Source organism: Schistocerca piceifrons, chromosome 4 (genome assembly GCF_021461385.2).
Source record: "Schistocerca piceifrons isolate TAMUIC-IGC-003096 chromosome 4, iqSchPice1.1, whole genome shotgun sequence".
Classification (NCBI taxonomy): Eukaryota; Metazoa; Arthropoda; class Insecta; order Orthoptera; family Acrididae; genus Schistocerca; species Schistocerca piceifrons.
The window spans coordinates 786,262,073-786,281,047 of NC_060141.1; positions in this window are offsets into that span (position 1 = coordinate 786,262,073).

Here is an 18,975-nt window from a genome sequence, read left to right on the forward strand (position 1 = left end):
GATCAGTCGGTAGTGCAGTGGAAGCCGAGGTGAAATGGCTGCACGAAAAATCTGAAGAAATTGAAAAAAAAAAGATTGTTGGATGGACTGACTGAGCATTTCGGAAAGACCAAGCAACCTTCAGTTAAAGTAAAAGCAACGGTCGCTACATTGCAGTGGGAATTCTACTGTTAAATGCAGAGGAATGAGCGGATAGGTGGAAAGAGGACACTGATGATGAGGCAATAGAAAACAAAATGTAGACAATATGGAAGAGATAGGCGATTCAGTATTACAACCAGAATTTGAAAGAGCTTGGAAGACTTGAGACGGAAGACAGAATGGATACAGAACATTCTATCAGAATTTTTAAAATCATTGCGGAATGTGGCAAGAATGCGACTAATCATGTTGGTGTGCAGAACGTATGAGTCTAGCGATGTATCATCCGATTTTGGAGAAACATCATCCACACAATTCCCAAGATAACAAGAGCCGACAAGTGTGAGAATTATGGCACAATCAACTTGACAGCTCATTCGTTCAACTTGCTGACAAGAATAATAAACAGAAGAATGGAAGTAAAAATTGAGGTCGTTTCAGGAAAGGTAAAGGCACGAGAGAGGAAGTTCTGACGTTGCGGTTGCTAATGGAAGCCAGACTGAAGGAAAACCAATACACGTTCACAGGATTTGTCGGCCTGAGAAAAAAGTATTCGACAGTGTCAAATGGTTCAAGGTGTTCGAAATTCTGAGATAAATAGGGGTAAGCTATAAGGAAAGATAGGTAACATGCAATATCTACAGTAGCCACGAGGGAAAAATAAGAGTGAAATATCAAGAACATAGTGCTCGGAATAGAAGTGGTGGAAGAGAGGGATGTAGCCTTTGGCCCCTACTGTTCAATCATTTAATCGAAGGAGCAATGAGGCAAACAAAAGAAAGATTGAAGAATGGAATTAAAATTCCAAGTGAAAGGATATCAATGATAAGATTCACCAACGACATTGCTATATGCAGTGAAATCGAAGAAGCATAGTGGATTTGCTGAATGGAGTACATAGTCTAATGGGTACAGGATGTGGACTGAGAGTAAATGGAAGAAAGAGGAAGATTATGACGCCCGCATCTTGTGGTCGTGCGGTAGCGTTCTCGCTTCCCACGCCCGGGTTCCCGGGTTCGATTCCCGGCGGGATCAGGGATTTTCTCTGCCTCGTGATGGCTGGGTGTTGTGTGCTGTCCTTAGGTTAGTTAGGTTTAAGTATTTCTAAGTTCTAGGGGACTTATGACCACAGTAGTTGAGCCCCATAGTTCTCAGAGCCATTTGAACCATTTTTTTTTTTTTTTTTTTGAAGGTTATTACAACCGCGAGCTTTCACATCAGAACTGGTGATCAGGAAATAAATGAAAAGGAATTCTGCTGGCTAGGGAGCAAAATAACCCAAGACAGACGGAGCAAAGACGACATATAAAGTAGACAAACAGTGGCAAAAAAGTGAATTACTGGTCAGGAGAAGTGTACTCGTATCAAATATAAACCTTCATTTCACAAAGAAGTTTCCGAGAATGCGGATTTGGTGTATAGCATTGTACAGGAGTGTGATATGGACTGTTGAAAACTGGAAAAGAAGAGAATCGAAGCATTTGGTATGTGGTACTACAGAAAAATGTTATAAATTAGATGGACTTATAAAGTAAGCAATGAGGATTCTCCTGAGAATCGGCGACGAAGGAATATATAGAGAACACCGACAAGAAGAAGAGACAAGGTTGTAGGACATCTGTGAAGACATCACAGAATAGCGCTTGTGGTAGTAGAGGGAGCAGCAGAGGCTGAAAACTGTAAAGGAAAGACGGAGTGGACTACATCCAACAAATAATTGAGAACATATGTTGCAACTGCTACTCTGAGATGAACAGGTTGCCGCAGGACGTGAATTCGTGGTGGGCAGCATCAAACCAGTCAGAAGAATGATGATAAAAAAAAGCTTTACACCCATAATTTCGACTGTCTCTTCGACAGATACATTTGAGACTAGATTAAGATTTTGGCATATTTGTCGCACGTTCTTAAATCATGTGTATTTTTAGTGTGTATGTGGTTTCATAATTGTAACATTCTCTGTGGGTATTATACACTCCCTGTGACTATTATTTAATATTTCGGTGCGTTTGTATGCTGGTGTATTTCTGGAAACAACGGCCTTACTGGGGTCTTTGGTTCTGCTCATAATTTGGACAGTGGGGTTCAGTAAAGTGCAGTTTATTACTTGTTTATTAGAGAGCAGAAAGTTGCATTGGTGAAACATTTTTGTTGAATTAGCTGTTGGGTTATGGTTCAATTATGTAATGTGGTTCACTCAGAAAAAATTAACAGTTTTACAAATGTAATCATTTATACAAAGAACAGTAGTGGAGTTTCCATTATCCACCTTAATTATAGCATCATGTTAATTGAGTCTATGTTTCAACTGTCTTAACACATTGTTTTCGTCAACGGTTGTATTGAAGCACTGTTTTCTTTTTACATTACGGTCCCTGTAGAAAATAAATTTTTTGAATGGAAAAATAAACTTACTGAAAAAGTTGTTTGTTACAGAAAATATGAGAATGACACTCAATCCTATATGATAAAACAAATCATAAAACTGATAAACTTATTACATTGTGAAGTTTTATCCCCAATAAAATGATGTTCACAACTCGACATGAAATAAATGATCTTAAAATTTCTTAAACTTCACAACTGTCAATGAACAGCAAGAACACAGTTTTTAAACTTATAGAAAAACAAGTTACACTACTGTCACATCAATCATTACAACATCCAAACACACTCAAAATTGTGGTACATTTACTCCATGTTGAATAAAAAACACACATTACCCTCAAAATCAGAGTATTGACACAAGAATTCGATACAATAAAAGCTATTGTAATAAATAATAGGTTATGAAATAAGTCCATTGAAAAACTATATAACAAAATACAGTCAAACATGACTAACACAAGCACTGTACGAATGACGACTGATACAACACGTATCTGAACAAGTACTCCCTATTTAGGCACAGCACTTCAAAAAATTGCTAACTTACTTAGAAACACCAATATTAAGATGTCCTTTTCCCTGATCAAGAAACATGGACTCTCCTTACCTCACACAGTAAACACAAACACCTGAATAAGAGAACACAGTGGGATATATAAATTACAGTGTAACAGTGGTCATCCATTTACACACACAAATCAGGAAGAGTTTTCCATATACATAACACAGTACACACTGATGTTATTAGACTTAACCACTTTGACAAATTCACAACACCTAACCATGTATACCTTAATAGCCATAGACCATGTAACACCCACAACAGCCGAACTCTACTGCTCAGAGAAAACCTTGGTACGGAACCTAATCTGCTACAACAATTAGAAATAATTTACATAAAGAAAAAACATCTGAAAACATTATGAGTGAACAAATGGAGCTTAGCAGCAACAGTTTTAGTAATGAAATGATACTGGCAGAAGTAAAGCTGTGAGTACCGGGAGTGAGTCGTGCTTCAGTAGCTCAGATGGTAGAGCACTTCCCCGCGAAAGGCAAAGGTCCCGAGTTTGAATCTCGGTCGGGCACACAGTTTTAATATGCCAGGAAGTCTCATATCAGCGCACACTCCGCTGCAGAGTGAAAAACTCATTCTGGGAAGTTTTAGTAATGTTAAAAGTTTTTTTCCCTGAGAAACAAATATTTAATAGTGCAACCATGCAATGACATACAAATTTAACTTATTCAAAAACATTTGTTTTGTAAATAACATATCTGTATAATTAATTATGTAATAGCTTTGTATCTTCTTTGAAAAATACATGTATATTCATAGAAATACAATATCTTTGCATTTGAAATTCTTTGCCTCCTTTTAACATATGTCTGGAAATGTGCAATAGGATTGCAAATGTGCAATAGGATTGGACTATTGAAGCTGATTTTGAGCCCCACCGGGCTTGGATGCAATGTACGCTGAAATATAGTCCATTTGTAACTGAAGAAGCTTGTTATTTACAAAACGAAAGTAACATGGTTATGGATGAAACTCTGACAACAGTAGGTCAAATTAAGAAATATTTACATCTGGCGTAAATTGTTGGTATAATTAAATCTGTTTTATGAAGTACTGGTGTTACATATGCTCCATGATGTATCCAGTTAAAATTAACATCAGTGAGACGTTTAACAATGTCCAACACAATATCATGAATATTTGAGAGCTCGGTCTATAATATACAAATAATATTTACACAATTCACAAAACATTATCCTATTTTATATTCATTCTGATAGAAAACATTGCCGCAGTCCGGTAACATCAAAACCATTTTCAATGCAAATGCATAAGACAAACATTATTTAAACATGGTAATGAAATGTGTCTTTGTATTCTAACAGCATTTTTCTAAAACATATAGAACAAAACTGACTGCTGCTCATAAATGTTATGGCAACAAAAAAGAAACATCGTTTTCCTACACATTTTTCTTAGGATGCCTGTAGCTACTTTGTGTAGTCAATCAAGTAAATTACTTCCTCTTTCTGTTGCTACTGCACTTTTAAAGTGTGATTTTATTTTGATTCAAACTATATGTTCATAATTGGAAACCGGTAAAATAGATCTTAGTTCACAAGTAATTATGAGTTGACAGCATATTTTAAACATTTGTATTGTAGGCAAATAGTATCATTTATGGTTACCTTCACAAGATTTTATACGTTTTTATATTTTATTCTACTCTAAGAATATACAGGTAAAGTGCCCTTGTGCTCTGGGTAAAATTCCAAGAATGTGTTTTGGTTGTACGCTGTGCATACGACCTCAACTCATACTGCTTGTTACTTTAGCACTTTGATCAACATCACATGATTTTAAATGGTCATTAACTTTATTCTGCGTGTTAAGAAAAGTTACTACACCAACATTGTCTGAGAGTATTCCTTTGGTGCTCAAAGGCCATAAACTAAGTGAAAATAGTGTACAAATTCAATTTCATTCTGTGACGAACACATTTTTCAATCTTCCCTATCAAGTTCTTTTTGATTGTACAATATACGTACAACAGCCTTTCAGGTTCAGGTATTTCTCATAATCATAAGTGGTTTTAAGTAGTTTCCAAAATTGTCGTCACTGTGGTGTTTCTCCATGCTTCTATATACAGCCAAAATTTTATTTTAATCATCTACCTATGAAAATTAATGCAGCTGAAATGTTGTCACACCTCAGTTTTCTTTAGATTAATTCATTAAATGTTCTGGCAGCTTTGACAAAGCATTAGCCACATAGTTATCTGACCCACTAATTTAACAGATTTTGTTACTGAATTGCTGTAGGAACAATGCACAGTGGGCTAACCTCACAAGTAAAGGGCGACAAATCTTAAAGAATATCAGGCTTTAGTTCTTGTTAAGTATGAAGTGAAGTTCCCACAATTAGTTCCTGAATTACTTCAAAGCATAACTGAGCACCAAAGCCTGTTTTTCATGTTTTGTACAAATTGTCACTTTGGTTAGAGCTGATCTGACGAGTTCAATATTTTTTATTTTTTCTTCGTTCTGGCTTAGAGATTTTCGGGAAAATATCTAAGACTATGACAGAAAATTTGCTGTCAGCACTCATATGGAACAGATGTGATAAATTGTATGATGTAACACATTATTCCTTATTATTTTCCTTTTCGAATCTTCAATAGCAGACTGACATATTACAGTGCACACAAAAATACTATTATGTTTTAACAAGTTCTTTAAGTAGAGGTTATGTACGATGCCCCTTTGCAAATTTATGATAAAATTGGCAGGGATGTAGGTAGGTTTAAAGTTGTTTCTCTTTTTTAATTGGTGGACAGCTTTTAGAAGCTGTTAATTTGACTGTGTCCTTGCCAATGCCAAATGTGGTAATTATGTAAGCCAAAAACTTAATTTCTTTCTTAAAAAACACGCAGTTCTTCAGACTCGCATGCTTCCATTATAACTCTTAATCCTTTGCCTTCCTTCTTCACAATATTGGTTTCTTCAGTCACTTTCCGTTTTTACATTATACCCACTTTGTAATGAACGGCTTGCTTCTTAAATAAGAGAACAGGATAAGGATGTAGCAAAAGAGATTCTTAAGGTATTACTTTCACGCAGTACATAAAGTGCTTTGTGAACCTGGGATTATCTGAAGCTATTTTGCAGCTCATATTTTTGCACTTTGGTAAGATTTCATTAAATGTTACTTTATAAATAACAATAGATTTGATAAATACAGCTCATATTTCCTTCATGTCGACTTTCAAACGCCAGAATCGAGTTCACTTTTTGAGTAATTGAATTGTTTCTTATTCTATATTCTGATTCTTCGAATACCACTTCTAACCTCCCTGATATTTTACCCATTTTAACAATTTCGTCTTCATAGTCGATTACACATCCTTTTAAACTAATTTTAACTGATGAGTCCACCTCCAGCATATTTTCTGCACTAAGTAAGTTCAGGGATCAGTAAGAACTCAGGGTCAAATTCATATCCTTTTTTTCAAAATCTTTTTCTTTCTTTATAGGTTTGCTACCTTTTATAGTTACAACCACAACTGTGAACTGTGTTACTGGCTTAGTAAGCATTCCTGATTTAATTTTAACATATTCGAAAAATTACTGAGAAAATCCACTAATTTGTAATCGAATATCAAGCAATATTTGCTATTCTGTATTCAATATCTCTGTAGGTATAGGTGTATGTTTTCCTTCGTCATTTGTAGTATTTTCTTGATCTTCCCATAATTGATCTCGGTCGACTTAAAGTAGTTCCAGAATATGTTGTTCCTTCACAGTTTGCGTTTGTGTGGTAGCTTTTTTAGTTTTCTGGTCACTCTTGTGGAATCTTTGTTTGGTATTATCTCTGAATGGGATTCTCAGGAGACTTCTTCCTCACAGGATCTGTCCCAGTTTCTGGTTATCGTATAGATAGTAAACCTGGTGAGTTAACATAATTTGTCCCTTTCTGTGTCAGGCTCTTCAATGGTGCTTTCGTCGGATCAGCTCTTTAAACGTCAGCCGAAACTTAATGCTTAACTTAATCGTCATTGTTTTCCATCACATATACGGAGGCACCTGGAAATAAATTATCTCTCAAATCTACACCAGTTTCTTTAACACCTTCTTCATAAATCAATAATATTTCATGTGTAATGCTGATAATATCACTATTCCTGTGCCAATCATTCGTAGCATTCCTTACTCAATTAAGAACTGTGTCACCTTTATTAGCAACTTACGCACTTTTCTTTGCACTGCCGTTTTCCCTACACATCATATTTTTGTTAGCAGCAGCTCATGTACATTGTGCCGGCAGTTTCTATCACTGTATATCTTTCCTGATTAGTTTTCAGTGCCGCCATGTTATTAATACCCTTACCACTCCCCTTGTATTTACTTAAGTTCTTTGTCGTCTGTTTCTTCATATCCTGTCACTCCGTTGCCTCATACTGTCATAAACATTATCAATTTGTTGTAACCCATTAAGCTTTCCCGACTTTTCTTTCACAAAGCCGCTCAGATTTCACTTTAGGTAAACTGTCGTTATCCTTTTATTCTGTAATAACTCGTAATTGTTCATTTGCGACCGGCACGGTAGCTGCATTCTGTGAAGCGAGTTCAACGCTTGCTGCAGTGACGTCATTCCTCTCTCAACATACCCTGTTCGCAAGGTTGGCTATTCTGCCCGCGCGCCTCATTGTCTTCAAAAGCACAGCTGCATTGTCTGTTCACTTCTTATCGCCTGTCTGCCGAGAACTGTTCCTATGGTCCCCCGGTGCAACACCTGAACATAGTCACAACTTCTCCGTGATGATTTCGCATGTGATAATCCTTACTTAAAGCACAGTCATGTTTATAAGTCAGGTATCAATAAGCTCTCTCCACACTACTTCGGCCAGCAACATATGTGGCCTCTAGCATTCCTCATTCCCTTCATTGGTGTCGTGCGGTTCGAACCCTCTCCCATGTATTGAAGAGTTAAAGCAACAACGTCGTGATCCTTCATGCGTCATACTTTCATTCCTACTTCATTATTGTGTCCATTACTCTTATTGAATCGTTCGAAAATCACGAATCCCACTCCAGCTGTCCCATCTTCGATCTGTTAAAAAATGTATCAAAATGTTTGTGATTGCTACCTGCATATTAGAAAAAGGAAACGAATCTTCTGGAAGTATCAGATTCAAAGCACCTATTTGTGATCCACTACTTTTCGAATTCAATTTTTATACCTTCCGCTCATAATGGACGCTCACCATGAACAAATCATGCTTTTGCTCAGACAAATATTCCTTTAGCAAATATGGACTGAACTCACTGAAACGAATTTGACCTATGCTTAAATTGAGACCACAACTTATCATACCTCGTGCTAAGGCAATCAGCACAACATTAATTTTCCTCGATCAGTCATTTCTGTAGGAAATATTCTTTCGACGTCTTTTGGGAAATGAGCATAGTGCTGCACCGTTTTCCCTCTTTCTTCTTCCGAGTCATCAGTCATTGACTGATTCGACGCACCCTCGACGAATTCCTCTCCTATGCCAACCTTTTCGTCTCAGAATACCATATGCAGCCTACGCCCTTAACCATTTGCTGAATGTATTCCAATATCTGCTTCATCTATAGTTTTTAAGCTCTACAGCTCCCTCTAGTACCATGGAAGTTATTCCCTGTCTCAACACATTTTCTATCACACTGTTCCTGTCCGTGTTTTCCATATATTCCTTCCCTTGCCAATTCAAAGGAGAACCTCTTCATTCCTTGCCTTATCAGTAAATCTAATTTCCAACATTATTCTGTAGCACCACGTCTCAGGTGCTTCTATTCTCGTCTGATCCAGGTTTCTCACAGTCCATGTCTCTCAACCGTGCAATGCTGTGCTCGAAACGCACATTCTAACAACTTTATTTCTCATGTTAAGAGCTATGTTCGATACTAGTTGCCTTTTCTTGGTCAGTAATGCCCTTTTTTGCCAAGCTAGTCTGATTTCTACGCCCTCCTTGCTCCCTCCGTCATGGGTTAGTTTGCTGCCTAGGTATCAGAATTCCTTTACTTCATCTAATTCGTGAACACCAATTATGATGTTAACTTTATGGCTGTTCTCATTTCTCCTGCTTCTCATTACTTTCGTCTTTCTTCGATTTACTCTCAGTCCTTGTTCTGTATTCATTAGACTATTCATTGCATTGAACAGGTCCTGTTCTTCTCCATCTTCACTTATCATCGAATCTTGACATTTGTATCCTTTCAGCTAGAATTTTAATCTGGCTCTTGAACCTCTGTTGGTGTTCCGTGATACCTGATTCTTTTCTGGCCTTCCAGTGTTATACTGCTACCTTGGTTCTTGCACGGATTGTATGTTACTCGTCTTTCCTCCTAGCTTACCCATATTTTTGGTCAGGATTTCGAACATCTTACTTTCTCCAAGTCGACAAATCTTGTGAACGTGTCTTGATTTTTCTTCAGTCTTGCTTCCACCGTCAACCGCAACGTCAGAGCTGCCTTCCTGATACCTTTACCTTTCCTAAAGCCAAACTGATCGTCATCCTTAATTTTCTTCTCCATTCTTCTGTATATTACTCTTGTCAGGAACTTGAATGCATGATTGTGCCGAAATTCTCACACTTGTCGACTCTTACAATCTTACAAATCAAGCGGATGTTTCCTTTCCGAAAGTCCGATTTTATATAGCCACTCACACACACTCTACACACCAACGTGAGTAATCGTTTTGTTGCCCTTCCCACAATGATTTTAGAAATTTCGATGGATAGTTATCAATCCCTTCTGCCTTATTTGATTTAAAGTCTTCGAAACCTCTTGTAAGCTCTGATTCTAACATAGGATCACCTATCTCCCCACTGTCGACACCTGTTTTTTCTTCTATCACTTAATCAGATACATCTCAACTCCAATAAAGGTCCTAATGTACTCTCTCCACCTCTCCACTCTCTCCTCTCCATTTAACAGTGGAATTCCCATTGCACTCTTAATGTTACCTCCTTTCAGTTTCACCGAAGGTTATTTTTTTGTTGTATATACTGTGTCAGTCCTCCTAAAATCATTTCTTTTTAGATTTGCTTACTTTTTCATGTAGCCATATCACCTTAGCTACCCTGTGTTTCCTGCTTATTTGGTTCCTAAGTGACTTGTATTTCTGTATTTCTGAATTTCCCAGAACATTTTTGTATTTCCTTCTTTCATCGATCAACTTCCGTTACCATGATTTCTTTACAGTTACCTTCCTTGTACCTACTTTTTTCTCTCCAGCTTCTGTGATTGTCGTTTTTGGACATTTCTCTTCCACTGAAATGCTGTTCATTATCGCAGTATCTACAGCCTCTGCGAGCTTCTACCGTACGTCTTCATTCATTAGTATTTCCATATCCCATTTGTTCGCTCATTCTTTCATTCTGACTGGAGTCACAGATTTCAGCCTACTCTTCATCATTATCTGCCTCTGGTACGCCCTTACATTCTAGTATCTGATTTCGAAATGTCTGCCTGATCACGATGTAATCTAACTGAAATCGTGAATCTTCAAGTCAGCCTCTTTCTCTTCTGATTCTTGAACTTTAAAGGTGGATGATATAGTTCTATTAGGAGCCTTCCACAATAAATTGATGTTTTGCGTTTCTTGGTGGATTTCAGTTCTCTAAACCTTTCGAAATAAGAAAACAGCTAATCAAAAGTTGATGTCACCATTGAAAATGTCATCATGCACTTAATCTCCACAGATGGATAAATGCCTTCTCGAGACTGCATCACGCTTTCTTGGTCTCCATTCATACGAACCCATTTTAAAGTTGCATGCATTGTAATGTAAGCCGCTTACATTTCAGTTGGTCCTTCAGACCTTTGGTTAGTTACAGGAATCCAGCAAACAGCTTTTGCGGTCCATGTACTAACCACTGAGTGAGATAATAAACAAAGTTCCAAAAAAGGCGGCTGCTGACAGGGAAGAGTATTACAGAACCAACTGTGAAACAATTCATAGTTTGCATAATATTTAAACTAATTGTTTACAGAAGAATGGAGAGACTGGTAATAATCGAGCTCAGAAAAGATTAGTGTGGATTCCGCCAAAGTGCAGGAGCACAAATGCCAATATTAATCCTACCTCTTATCTCTGAAGAAAATCAATCTTCCATTTAGAACTTTCTTAGATTTACGGGAAGCTTTATATAATGTTGACGAAAATAAATACTTTAGAATTCATAATGCGGCAATAATTAAATACAGGCAACAGAAGGTAATCCACAACTCGTACGGTAATGTGACTACAGTTACAAGAGTCGAACGACATATGTTTAGTGCAAATAAATAACGGACTAAGTGTCGAAACACTGATTACCAATTATTCAGCTATTTTCGTTTTGAGGAAAATAATTTAATGGCAAATCCTCAACAACATTTTTTATTTATTGTCTATAGTAAGCGTAAAAAACTAATGTCAAATCTTTGAGTTTCTTTCCTTCTGTCAACGAAAATAAATATTTTATTCTGAAAGAGGTATCGGCAAAAGCGAGGTGAGTGCCAGTGAAAGAAATCTCAAGCATTTTTCAATTTTGTTAATAATAAACATTTTATAGATACATTTTACAGATGCACTGTCCTGTGATTAAATTACTTTTAATCCTGCTTTTAAGTTTATAGAACACAAAACAGGGTTAATGATTTAATTGTTGGAAAGATATTCTGTTAACTACTTTCAACTATGGCAGCACCTGTAGCAGATCCTTTTTCTTTTCATCTGGTGTTTCTACATCGCTGTGCCCGTAAAACTAAGTTATTTATTACGTCAGTGGTAATTCTCTTCTTGACAATCTTTAAGGTGCTCCAGTGTTCAAGTTTTTTTAAGCGTTGTTCTTATTTTGACGACTCCTAGTACTTTTTTTCTAGTTGAATGCAACCACAATTGGAAGTATTTATTTTCATTGTGTTAAAACGTATAATGGGTGCTTTTTTGAAATAACTAAGTTCTCTGTCAGGAGCGTATTATCCACAAATGGATTCTTTGGTGTCGCATTCTCTTTACGTTTAACAAAGTACTTAGGTACAAGACACTCTGACCTCTTTCCAGCCTCTTACGTTTTTGAGTCTGCGCAAAACCTACGTCAAACAGTTGAGAAGCATTGTGTCACTTATCCCACTATAGCCTCAACATTGTGCCGGTACATACCGACCATGCTATCTTTCTGGCCTTATATGCTCTACCAGAAATGGTCGTACTGCTTAGCCCGCTTTTCAGATTGTTGGCTACAGCACTTAGCTTGGTTTTTCGGATCTAAACCAAACAAAAATTTTGGCACTTAGGCCGTTATTGATTTTCACTCTACGTATAAAGAAGGCGGTACTCAAGGCGCGAATTAGAAGCATTTGTAGCCTATCCTCCATGTTATTGATTCCGTGTATTGAGTAAGCAACTGAGGAAATGAAGACTAGCTTTGAAATGGAGTTATAGATCTCTCACAGATGACAAGGTATATGAAATATCGGTTGAACGGAAGGGATAGTGTCTGATAAATTGTTAGATGAATACCAACAAATATGAAAGCTTAGTTTAATGTACTATGATTAAATCAGGCGATGGTGGGGGTTAGATAACGATACTAAATGGCCAGTTGCAACACAACTCGCGGACTAAGGGTTCCGTACAAACTTAATTATTTATGTAGACAGTTCATCGGCCGCGGTAATCGAGAATCTTCGCTTGTTTTCGACATTAATACTGGCAGGATATAGGTCCCGGGAATTCCAAGACATACGAGAATGTTTTAATTTTAAGCTTCATGTCGGGTATTACGTGACAAAAGAAACATTTTGCGACATAATGACAGGTGAACAGTTTTCGGTTAGCGATTCTGCCTTTACATCCTGTGGTCCAGGATTCGACTTCCAGCAGAATCGGAAGTTTTCTCTACTCGGAGACTGGACGTCTCGTTTTCATCATCATTATGTGACCATCAAAGCCCGAGTCGCCAATGTCAGTAAGACTAGCGCTACGTGGTCTCAGTACCGTGGATTGGGGTCTCCTGGCCAAACGATTACTCCATTTTACTTCCAAGGATGACTCTCTACAAGAAGTGATCGTTAATAATAACAAACTAAATGTTGTGACCGTTAATAACATCCTTAGGCTATGTGACCATTTAACGAGGTGACACTACTCCTTCCCCTTGGTCACCTGATAGGAATTCCTATAATTTTTCTAGGAAAACTGACTGGTGAGCACCTTATTGAATTGTCAATAACGCTAATAAAATGTATATGGTTCCGAAGATCCGTTATTGTAGCTGTGAATTCTTGCAAGCTAATTAACTCTCGTGAGCATCTTCACCTGCATGTCAGCGATAACTGGCCTTACATGACCTTGAAAGCAACATTTACACCCTGCGTAACATCTCATTTTAATAGTTCAAGTAATTCTTCTCCGGTTAGTTACATTTTCATAGGTAATCTTAATACTCAGTACGTATTCGTTTCTCATCCTGCATCTTGTTTACCCTTGATTCCATTTCCGTTTTTCACTATTACTTACAACGATGTGCATTGCATTTGAATTCGGTATTTTAAAAGTTTGTCTGCTGTTTCGTGTTTTTACGGTCATTATTAATAGGAGAGCAATTTTATGAAAGTGGGAATTTGTTTAGCTGCACCATCTACCTCTGAGAGATGCCGTTGAGGAGAAATGTCATTTCCACTAGATGGGCAATGAATCTTGGTGTAAGAGAAACATATTTAACATAAAAAATATGTCTTAGAGTTGCTCTTGGTCTGGTAATAAAGCAGCAATAAAGGTGGCAGTTATTGTAAGTCGTGAAGATTGCCCAGGTCTACACAAACAGAAGAAACAGAAAAACTATTGCGAAAGACCTAAAAGCTAAAACAAAAACTGCAACATTTTGATAGTCATGTAAGAGGTAACCGCTTTAGAAAGATCTGTTGTCTCCTACAAAAGTTTTTAATTATTGGTCCCATATCTAAAAACCGAATTATCAGCCCTAGCTTTTATTTTAGGAACACTTCAGCTATTGATAACTAGCGGCATAGCAAAATTTTTAATGGAGGAAACTACAGCCGCACTCCCCTCTTATATTAAAATTCTCTGGATACTTATCACTCTTCTTTCAGGAGCGAGTAACAAATTACTCGTTAACAATTTTTAAATCTTTGTCTTCGTTATGTATGTTCGGAACGAACCAGGTACACACATTTAATCCCAGCGTACAGATTGCTTGTCCAAGTTACCAGCAGTGTGATATATGGAGCGAGATAAATCTTCGCTCTACTGCTCCACGTGAAGATTAATGGCGAAGTGGGAAACGAAATGTCACACATCTGTTCTCGTTGGGGGCTATACAGCGACTGCAGAGGTTGCTACGTTTCTGTAGAGACGTATGATAAAGTAGCAACTTACTGAGCTTCTGTCTTCGACAGACACAGGGTCGGACATAGAGCAAAGTGACCAGTTCTAGAAATGAAGTCTATAATCTTCTACAGCATTAGATCAGTTTTGTTTTAAACTGATGGGAAAAAAGCTTTAGGGCACTATTAGAAGAGAGAATAGATTGATACGCACCAAAATTGTTAACTTTGTGGTGGAGGGAAGTAAACACTATAGTGGAAGTCCAAGGCTGAATACAGTAAGTGGAATCACTTAGACGTAGGCTGCAGTAATTCAGTAGATATAAACATATCTATATAACTAAGGTTAACTTGGAAAGCTGCATCAAGTCTATATTCCAACAAAAACAACAACAGTATCAGAAATTGATCAAGGCGAAAAATAGTGCTACAGCTTACCTTTGACATGACATTGGTATTATGACATGTGGCTCATATGTATGTGATATGTAATTGCAAAGCAATCATATATTTCTTTATCATCATAGTTTTTATTTGTTGTACACTTTCAGTCATTGTTTTATGGTCTTAAGCACCCTACAGATTCTTTCATAACATGAAATTAAGCCTTATTTTTCGATGTTGTGGTATAATAAGAGAAGTCAGGCAGAGTTGGTTCATAGACAAAGATCCTAGTATTCTCCTTGTGTAAACAAACTGGCCAATTGACCTAGTTCTCCTTGTGTAAACAAAGCATGTAATTTATGATCCCAATGTAAGCGAACTGCCCACTTGCCCACTCGTATATTTAGGACCGAATTAATGATCGAGTGCTTTTAACTTTATGACACTAATGTAAACAAACTCTTACTTATCTGTGATCTCATACATAAACAAATTTGCCACAACATGCATTTAACCTGGTGTCAACGAACTGCTGACTTGTGTTATTGGCTTTGTTTACACCGTTTGTTTACACAAGTGTTATTTAACGTCAAAAGCTTTTAGATTACTCTCATAGCTATGATTTTAATTGGTGTTATTTGTGGTCTGTAAATATCTACCATATTCCCATGTTTATGCGAGTCCACAATTTAGCATCTGAAATGGTGATCTCTTCTCCCCAATTTGTGTAGTGAGTTCCATTGGTCATCCCCCCCCCCCCCACCACCACCACCACCACCACCACCACCACATCACCACCACTACCACCACCACTCTTCTTGCTACTCAGCTACCCAGAATCATGAGATGGACTCAGCATGCAAGCTCCGTTCGTTAGTTGATCGAGAATGCCAAATTCAGGTGATATTTACAGTTCCAAAGGCACACAGAAATATTTAGCAATTACTGCCACAGAGATACCAGATAACTTAACAATTATCACAACAAGAAATACGCTCTTGCAGCTTCATAATTATCCATGAGTTAAAAACAAAATTGACAATATTGATACTGTAATATTACAGTGAATAATGCTAGGAGCGTTAGTGCACTGGCATAGAAGAGTTATGTAATTTATATTAAATATCTCCCACACCAGCACAACACATGGTTGAGGTGTGGTTAGCTACATTCTGTCCGTGAACACCACTACTGGTGTGATAGGAGACTCGTTTGACCACCTATGGCCAAAGAGCAGTGCAAATGCGTCACACTCCACTGCCTGCTTGCTTGTACAAACGGATGTCCCACATGGTCTGGCGTCTCTGCCACTGTCGCTGGCTCCAGTGATGTGTATATTACATGTAGTATGAAGATGTGCTGTCTGTGTAGCTTAGCTGGTAAGGTACTTGCACTGAAAGAGAAAACTTAGTGGCTCCGTTTCCAACAGGGTACCCTATACCTACTGCTTTCCATAGGAGGAAATCCACCAAGGTACACTCTCCAACTAACTCTAAAAGAAAATGCTTATCACAATAGTCTTACCTTTGAAACACTGGTGGCAGTCTTTCAACTCTGTATGTAATTGTATATAACACAGGTACCATTCGTATAGGAAGGAAATAATAGTTGGTGGTGGTGGTGGTGGTTGTTGTTGGGATGTTTAGGGGGGACTAAACAGTGAAGGTCATCAGTCCCCCAAATAGTTGATTGAGTTCAAATTACAGAACTTGTATCTAAGTTACTATAAATTTAAAGAATCACCTCTCTTACGTTTCTCGGTTTAAATCACTTGAACATAAAATGTGTGTGACGCTCTCCATCTTGTCAATTTCATAGTCGTCCAGCAGCAGCATTGTGAATGCAATGACAAAATTTTTCACAGAATATTTAGCACAACTGAGCTGTGCAGTGTCTTGAAGTCATCATCTGCCCTTAGCGGTGACTTAATCGAAAATTTCGAAGTGTTGAATGATGCTTCGCTGCTCAGTGCTTCTAGAACATTCTTCACCCACACTTAAATTACTGAACAAAACTATCATACTGTTCTTATTACAATTTCGTGTCTGCTATCAGAACCTTACTCAGGGTTTCAGACGGTATCTATGCGAGTGACAGAAATGAACAGACCCTGGAGCTCCGTGGACGTTTCTTCTTTATATGCCTGAAAGCAAAGATGATATGAGGTTTTAACGTTGTCTACAACACTGTTAACATTTTCTATTAATGGTGGTTGAAAAATTTCTTTCGCATTGAAGTAAGAACTCTTATCGTGTGAGCATGCCTAAATGTACAGTGTGAGCCTGCCTAAATGTACAGTGCAGCAGCAAACCTCCCCCTCCTCCTCTTCCCCCTCCTCCTCCTGCTGCTCTACGATGCAAGCAGCGTTTAAGTGTCAGTGGTAGTGCTGTGTTAATAGAGGAATTTGATCGTGCGTGTACTCATATGTCTAATACAATTTTCCTACTTGCAGGTGAGGTGAAGCAATCACAGGCACCTGACGTGAAACTTATGCTATATAACTCAGGATTCACAAGTGATAGCAAATACATAGTGTGGGAATGATCTCAGATCGTGAGTTATAACCACTTATTTCGTAAATCCTCAATAAAGGTATACTAATTTCTCAGATAAATGGATTCACCTGTGTTATTTCGATGCACATTTCTGCAATGTTCAGTGGAAATGTACAAGCTCCCTCAGTGATGATAAGCAATCAACCGTGAACAGCAGGTGCAAACATTAAAAAATTTAATTTATGCCAGTTAAGCCGTCTAATATGATCCAAACTAAGCTTGCAACCATTCCTGTACAGCTTCTACAAGAAAATACAGAGCTACAGAGCCGAATTCATAATGGGCCAGAATTGCTGAGATCAGTGACAATGCTGCTTGTCAGTATATGGAAATATGTGTGGACAGGCCAATTATGATTTGGGCACTGTACTACTTCCTTATTTAAGCATGTACATATATCCAGCTACTCATCTAAGAATTTTTAAGTGAAATAGAAGTGTATGAGCCACATGTGTTTACGTTACCTCTATAAAATCCCCTGCATTCAAATGTAAAACCATAGCCATCAATAAGCCTGTCTGCAGCTCGTGGTCTGGTGGCTATCATAGCTGTCTCTGGATCACCGTGTCCTGGGTTCGAATCCTGGCCGAGTTGGGGATTTCCTCTGCCTGGGCACTGAGCGTTTGGGTTGTCCTCATCATTTCATCATCATCATCATCGTCATCATTAGTAACAGTAGCTAGAATGGACTGTGTAAAAAAGTGGACTGTGTAAAAATTGAGACTTTATATGGGTGCCGATGACCTCGCGGTTGAGCGCCTCGCAAACCAAACATTGTCAACAAGCCTGAGTAAACGAAACACCCTTCTCACAATGAGTGACTGGTCCTTCTAAGGAACTGAGAACTCGAGGAACAAGAAGCAGTGTGTCCTGATAATACAAGGGCTACAGTTGTTGGCCCACTGGACTGCTGCAAGACGAATATTATTTTACCGTTCCTAACACATTCTGATGGGATTCGTATCAAGCATGTGTCTATATATTTTCAATAACATTATTTCACACTATAGAATTAAGTTTGCTCACAAAACGATATCATGTAACAAAATGTTCTTCCCTGTGAAAAAGACGATTTTTTTTAAATTCAAAAGAATATAATTGTGTAATCAAATTATTCCGAAGGACCAATGAATATTATTAACAAGTCAAGCATGAGAGGGTATCGATCATTTATATTATCTTGTTTTTAAGCTAACGTTTAACCATCAATTATTTTTTCACTACTCTAATTTTTCTCTGTAGCATCGTTACAAAGGCAACATGTAATTTCCTTTTACTTTCACGTATGGCATAAGAAGTTAGGAATTCTTTACTTATCTGTGTTTCCTATCTTAAAATAAGATGACATACCTTACCTGAAATAGTATTTACTGCATTAAATGTATTGTTTGTCACCTGCAGGTTCGAACAACATGTAAGTGTTACGGAGATGCTTCGTGAACTCAATTGAGAATCCCTGCAGGCAAGGTGACGTTCTTTTCGAGAAACACTACTGAAAAAAATGTAGAGAACCGCCGTTTGAAACTGGTTGACGAAAGAATCTACTGCTGCAACATACACTGCGCGTGAGGACCACGAAGATAAGATATGAGAAATTATGTCTCGTACAGAGACA